The 7,509-nt window shown below is 54.8% G+C and overlaps 1 protein-coding gene across 1 annotated transcript in view; it reads left to right on the plus strand.

Moving 5' to 3' along the window:
- RSPH14 (radial spoke head 14 homolog) overlaps window positions 1-7,509 on the plus strand; it is a 79,265-nt gene that overhangs the window by 47,565 nt on the left and 24,191 nt on the right. The window lies entirely within an intron of this gene.

A 7,509-nucleotide genomic window follows, 5' to 3' on the forward strand; every position in this document is an offset into this window, starting at 1 on the left:
TCCCTGCCTGACTGCCTACTGAAGCCTCCCTATTCTGCCATGGCCAGCATTCACCCCTCTAACCACCCCCATCCCCTCCATGGCAGGCCGTGGTACAAGGATGTGAGGCCAACAGACCCAGAGAGTTAGAGCTCGTCTCTTCTTCCTATCTGTCCACATCCTCCCAGCTGGCCTCCCTGCTTGCTAGTCCCAGAGATGCTGCTCTGAAGCAGGCCCAGAGTGCTTGTTCTCTCCCTGGGCCAAGGTTCCCACCTCTCCTTCCTCCCCACCTGCCTCTGCACCCAGAGGTGCTTTAAGCATCTCTCACGCCTCCTCTTCCCCTGGGTTGAAGCTCCACGTACCCTCAATGTTCAGTGGCCTGGGCATACAACTCCATGGCTCAGAGCTTGTCCCTCACCAGTCACGGGTGTCCATGAGAGGCAAAGTATCCAATGCAGAGCCTGGTACCAGAGCAAGTGCCAGCCAGCACCCCACTGTCGCTGTCAACTGTGAGGGCCCCCCCCCATTCCACCTCCTCCAATGCTTCCATCCCATCCCTGTCCTGCCTTCTATGGCAGCACTTGGTAACCTGGGACCAAACAGGGCCTGTGCACTGACACCACCTTTCCAGGGACAGGGACCAGAAGTGCCAGGACAGCAGGCCCCGGAGCAGCGCAGAGCCCGGCACAGAGCAGGTGCTCAGTAGTGCTGGTGGGAAGGAGGAAGGAGGGAAGGCATCGGACTGGGAGAGGTGGAGGAGCTCTCCTGCTTCTTGGCAGCCTCGACCATGAGGCGGCCATGGACTAGGCGTATACTAGAAAACACCCCGTCTGCGTCTGCTGAGGGAGCAGTGGTTAGATGGCTGGTCAAGGAGGTTAGAAATCATGCTTAGAATGGAAGTTCCACGATGATGCCCAGCCCGGGCACAAGGACACAAGTATGCCCTGCATGACATGTACATAATACATGCAGCACACACGCTCACACCGTGCAAGAGAGGCCTAGGACGTCATTCTCCAAGCGCTGCATGACATGTACATAATACATGCAGCACACATGCTCACACGCGCACATGCATGTGCCGTGCAAGAGAGGCCTAGGACGTCATTCTCCAAGCAGCACTGAGTTCTGGGCTGTGGCACTACAAGGAATTTGTTTCTTCTTTGCATTTTTCCATATTATCTACATTTCCTTCAAAGTCTGTCATAAGAAAGGTTTGTAAACAAGTATCCTGGCATTGACAAGGTCCTGTCTACTGTGGCAGCTGGGATGGCCTCTCTCCGCCCTGGACCATGAGTAGGTCAGGCAAGGCCCCAGGGCTGCTCCCTGGTCCCTGCGCACAGAAGTCCAAAGCCCTGAGCCAGCTGCCCAGGATGTCCTGCTCCACCCAGAGCCCGCAGGGCCTTCCCTGTCAGTGCTGCCCCACTGTGGGAAAGCCGGCAGCCTCTCTCCCAGAGGCGACGCGGGCCCCATGTTATCATTACTATTTTTCTCAATTTTCTATTCTCAAATATGAGGTACAGAGAGGCCTCACATGACCATTTCTTCCTCAGCTGGTCAGTGACAAGAACAAAGATCACCCAGAAGAGCAGGTTCCTCTCATTTTTTTTGCCACCTGAGCCAAGTAGGCTCCCAGTTGCGTAGGTGTCCATGTCCGTGCTTCACGGCACCCTGCAGTGACCCCACTCTTAGAACATGGTCTAGCTCAAGCAGATGACATGGCCTGGGGTCATGTGCGGCAGTCCCCTGCCTCCATGCAGAGCTGCACTTGAACAGAGATGTCAGCCACTTCCTCAGACGGCCATACCTGATCGCCCTGCCTCAGGTCCTTCTCAAACCCAAATCCCTCCCCGGCAGCTGGAGCCTCAGGGAGCCTGCCAGGCCAGCCTGGCACAGGCTGTTCTCTGGAGGGCTCACCTGTCACCCTGGACTGCTCCTGCCAGCAACACCACTCATCTTGCTTCTGTACCGGAACTCAGCCTGTTCTTCACAGGCCAGCTCGTGTACGGCTGCCACCCCCACCAGCGGGCACCCTGTCCCCTTCCTGCTACTTCTGCCTCTCTCCACCACGTCCTTCCTTTGTCTAGGATTTCCTTAAAAATGATGAGGACCTGATCTAACGCCATATTCAAAAGTTAACTTAAAATGAACCAAAGACTTACATGTAAAACCTAAAACTATAAAACTCTTAGAAGAGAGCACAGGGCAAGAGCTTCCTGACATTAGATTGGGCAACGGTTTCTTGAATATGACACCGAAGGCACAGGCAACAAAAGAAAAAAATTGATAAGCTGGACTTCATGAAAATTAAGATATTTTGTGCATCAAAAGATAATATCAACAGGGTAAAAAAGCACCCTATGGATTGGGAGAAAATATTTGCAAATTATATATCTGATAAGGGATTAATATCTAAAATATATAGGAATTAATATCTAAAATATATAGGAAACTCCTAAAACTCAACAACAACAAAAAACCTGATTGAAAAATGGGTAAAGAACTTAAATAGACATTTCTCCAAAGAAGATATACAAATGATCAATAAGCACATGAAAAGATGTTCAACATCACTACTCATTAGGGTAATGCAAATCAAAACCACAATATAACACCTCAAACCAAACAGACAGCTACTATGAAAACAAAAAAAACCAAAAAGAAACAAAATAAGCATGGTGAGGACGTGGAGAAATCAGAACTCTTGCACATTGCTGGTGGGAATGTAAAATGGTGCAGCCGCTCTGGAAAACGGTATGGTCGTTCCTCAAAAAATTAAAAAGAGAACTACTACGTGATCCAGCAATTCTACTTCTAGGTATATATCCAAAGGAATTGAAATCAGGGTCTGGGAGAGATTTTTGCACACCCATGTTCACAGCAGCATCATTCACAATAGGTAAGATGCAGAAGCAACCCAAGTGTCCGCTGGCAGATGAGCGGTCAAGCGAATTGTGGTCCATTCTCACAAGGGAGTAACACTCAGCCCTAAAAGGGAAGGAAACTGACACATGCCACACATGGATGAACCTTGAAGACATTATGCTAAGTGAAATATGCTAGTCACAAAAGGACAAATACTGTATGATTCCATGTATATGAGACCTCTAGAGTCATCAAATTCATAGAGACAGAAAATAGAATGGTGGGGCCTGGGGCCAGAGGAAGGGAGATGGGGAGTTGTTGTGTAATGGGGACAGAGCATCAGTTTGGCAAGGTGAAGAGTTCTGGAGATGGTGGTGGTGGTTGCTCAACAATGTCAATGTGTTTAATACCACTGAACTGTACACTTAAAAATGGTTAAAATGGTAAATTTTATGTTATGTGTATTTTACCATCAAAAAATAAGTCCTGTTGGTGAACTGCCACACACACAAAAAGAAAGGTAGAAGGCCACGAGGTATGGGAGAAAGAGGCAGGCCCATGACCCATCCTGGCTTCACACACCAGTGGAGAGCTGCTCTGGGCCCACATTGCCCACACTGCCTTGGGTCCAAAGCCACCCTGTCTGAGGAGGTGTGACTTGTGCTTCAGGAAGCATGTGCTCCACAACCTCATGGCCGAGGGCGGGGCTTCTGACAGTCAGGAGAGCAGCCTGGGGCCGGCCACAAGGTCTTGACTAGTGCATACCAGTAGTCACAGGGCAACTCAGGAGGAAAGGGGAGATGGTGGCCATATTCATGTGGCCAAGCTGTCTGCCATCTGCACGGGGCAGCCACCAACAGTCATATCTGAGGTGGGCCCCTCTGCTGAGGGTGCTCTCTTCTTTCAGATCACCAGAATCAACGCGCTAGAGGCCCCACACGGGGTTCTCCCTGCAGCTCTGTTTGGGGTGGGGGTGAACGCTCAGTGCCATAGAACTGGTGGTGGGGGACAGGACTGTGCATGGGCACTGGGAGGGGGCCAGTGAGTGGGAGTCTGGGCCAAGTTCCAAACAGGACCTCAAAACAGTCCCAGCTATCCTGAGGCTCGGCTTCTCTGCTTTTACACGGGGCTGCCGGTCTCTCCTCTCTCTGAGTGTAACTGAACCTTCAAGGACTCCCCAGTCGGCCCAGAGACAAAGAGCTGGACGACCGCATTGCTTGCTCCCTGGCCCACAACTGCTCATGAGTCCCCAGGGCCCGACACCCAGGACCCCACCACAGGGCTGCTGGGTCTGGCCAGAAATTACTGAGGAAAAAGAGAAAGGTACCAGGCAGAAGAGGAGCATACACAGAGGCCGCGGGTGGGAGGAAAGGCACTACGGTGTGAGTGGGGCTGAAGGAAGGGACGAGTGGCTGGACAGAGGAGAGAGGCACCAGGTGAGAGGAGGGGCAGGGCCGACCAGAAGTCTCCCGTCGGTGTGTGTGTGTGTGTGACTATGCGGCTGCGTATGTGTTCACATGTGTCTATGGTTGTGGTTGCATGCGTGCAGATCTGTGCGTGTGTGTCTGCAGGACTGTGTATGTGTGTGTGCACTAGTCTAGGTACGTGCCTGTGTACGAAGGCCCATGTACATGGTGTGAGTACGTAGGTGTACGCTTATGTCCGTGGTGTGCTGGGAGCAGAGGTGCACATGGAGAGGAGGAATGAGATCCCCATCATCCCAGTTACTAGGCCAGGGCTTAGAGCCTGGCACTTGGGGTGGGTTAGGGGGCGCAGCTGACCGATGCAACGAAGACCTGTGCCCAAGTTTATGCAGGAGGGTGGGAGTCAGACCAAAGGCAGCAAATAAACGGTGATGGGGGAAGGTGCTGAGCTCACAGTAGGGTCAGGGCTTGGGGGGCAGGGATGAAGGCTGCAGGTCTGCCAAGGTGGGCCAGCCTCCCAACCGGTGACAGGTGAGAGGTGATCGTGAGCAGGCGGTCAGGGAAGTGGAACTGCCAGTACAAAGGCTCTGAGGTGGAATGTGCCTGGCCAGTCTGAGGGACAGGAAGGAGGCGGGTGGCTGGCTCTGAGAGTGAGGGGCTGACAGCAGGAGGTCATTGTAAGGGCTCCAGCTTTTTCTCCGTGCAAGTCAAGCCAGCTGGGGTTGTGCCCTACGTATGAACAGCATTCTCAGACCAGGGGACGCTCCGCATGCAGCTCTCCAGGCGAGAGGGCAGCCGTGTGGGAGAGGGCTGTAGGGAGGTAGGGACATGGGCTGTATACTGGACAGTGGCAGTCGAGGTTAGAGCCCTCCAAGCCTGGCCAGCAGGCTGGGAGTGAGGCTGTTCTTGGAGAAGGGGACACTGGGAGGAAGTGACAGGTGTGCCCATGGAGGGCTCGGTACAGACGTGTAAAAAAGCTGGGGCTCCCCAGCAGCCACGAGACACTGGCTCCTTTGGCTGTGGTTCTCGACAAACTCCATCGAGGCCCCTCTTGGGTCTTCCTGACTCACCGACCCACTTGCTTGTGTACCAAAGGTTGCCAGGGTGTGAACCACAAACCCAGAGCTCACTCAGGGACCTGCTGACTGAAAGCTGCTCCACTTCCTGCAGTCTCAAGGCCAGATACTTCAGCACAGGCATTGACTATTCCCTTCAAGACCCTCCCTGCCCTACCCGCTGGCCCTGGTCCCTACTCACTACTTGGCAGGCCTGGCCTGCCTTAGTTTCACAGTGCCCCCTTCTCACAGATGGAAATCTCTCAAGTCTGTATTCAGTCATAGTTGTTGAGTGATAGCCCCGAGCCAGGCCACGGTTCTCCCCAGGCCTGTCCCCATAGCCTGGAGCACAGCTCCAGCAATGTCACACCATATCCATTGTCACCCTTGCTCACGGCCAAGTCAGGGGCCAAGACAGAGGAGGGCCGAGCAAGACTGTAGAGCAACTGCCCCCCACTGCTCTCTGAACAGCCTCTTCTGGGCCCTCCCCGCACTGGGAAGGGAGGCTGGGGCCAAGGTCATCCAAGGTGTCACTGCCCAAGCCAGGCTAAGCCAGAGGGTCTCCAAGGAAAGAAACGGCTTATCAGCTTACTGGGCTAGAGAAAGCTTGGACCTGGTGGGTGGGGCTCCCTCCTGACCAGGCCCCCACTTCTTCTGAGAAAGAGGGAGACAAGAAGCCAAGCCCCTCACTCCCTAGACTCTCTCCTTGCTCCAAGGAAGGCTCGCTTAACATTGGGCCCTGGAAGGGGTGAGCTAGGGAGGGGGTGAGACCCCCAGGAGGTAGTTTGGTCCCAGTGAGGAGATAGACCCGCAGACTGAATAGATGGAGAGGCATGTCTGAGGCCCAAGCAGAGGCCACTCAGATGGCCAGCTGTGCGGGAGACATGGGTAGGACCCTAAAGGCAGAGGGCGGCCCAGGTTACAGGGCCAGGGAGGCAGAGTGAGACCACACACCCAGTGCACTGACGGCCTCCAGTCATCCCATAGGTACAACGTGTGGCCCCAGATTGACACCCCTGCTGCAGGAGAGTACCTGGCCCAGTGTGGGGATCGGAGATGTCTCAGGTCCGGGGCCTTTCCACTCCTGCAGAGCTCCCTGACTCTGGTGCCCCTCGGAGGCAGAGCCTCAGCCTGCCTGGGCAGGGCTGTGACTCAGCACTACTGTCCCCCCACTTTCTACCCCGCCCCTGCTTGCTCAGACACCTTCTGCCCTGGCCAAAGCAGCCCTTCTACCTGCCAGCTCCACCTTGCCACCCAGCAGATGCTCTATAGTGACCTGGAGGTGGGGGAAGAGGGGGGCGCCTGGCCTGGGCGTCTGGGACCCCAGGCCTCTCTTAGGCAGAGTGGGGAAGTCCCTGCCTCAAGTCCCACGTCTTGGGGTTTGTAGGGACTGACCAGAGCAGATACATGTAAGGGTTCCCCGACATGCTGGGGTCCACATACCTCTGCTGCTGGCTTTGGGGCCACCTTAGCTTGCAGATCAGAAGGGGCTCTCCCTCCTGGGCCCAAACCTACCCATGTGGTTTCTATCTTCTTCTTCTGAAGAGTAGGTCCCCATCTCTGCCCTCTGGAACCGCTGTCCCTGCGTCAGCCCCTCCGTGGCTCTATTTTAGAAGCTGAAGGCCCGGAAAAGCCTCTGCCTGCGGCTGTCACCGATGACCGGGTTCCCTCCCCTTCTGATAAGGGAAGGCTTCTACCGCCCCTGCACACTGGGTGTGCTATAATCCAGGGGTCGGTCACACACTTTCCTGCCTGAGCCTCATGCACTGGGGCCCTGTCCGCACGCCTCAATGGTCTCACAGAGCTTGGCCTGGACCCTCGGGGGCTGGTGAGGTAGCAGCGGCTCCTCTGTGGTCTCTGGTAAGCCGATGTCCTTTGCCTGGCCCAGTTCTTTCACTGGTTCTAACTGCTCACCCCTTTCAATTCTGCGCCCCTACCTGGCCTGAACACTTGCTATGGGCCCCAGAGGACGTGTGTCGCCGGTGCTCAATAGCCGCCGTACCTGGACAGCCAGCGCTGTGAAACAGCATGTTATTGGCCTCATCTGCACCTGTCACCCTAATGGTCTGGTCACAGTCCAGGGCTCTTCACTGACTCTTCACTGAGTCATAGCCACATGTTCTTAGACCACCAGGGACAGCTGCAGCACGGAAACTGGCATGGTGGGACAGGGAGAGGGCCTGGCT

This window comes from Pteropus alecto, unplaced genomic scaffold, assembly GCF_000325575.1.
Source record: "Pteropus alecto unplaced genomic scaffold, ASM32557v1 scaffold113, whole genome shotgun sequence".
NCBI classification, from domain to species: Eukaryota; Metazoa; Chordata; class Mammalia; order Chiroptera; family Pteropodidae; genus Pteropus; species Pteropus alecto.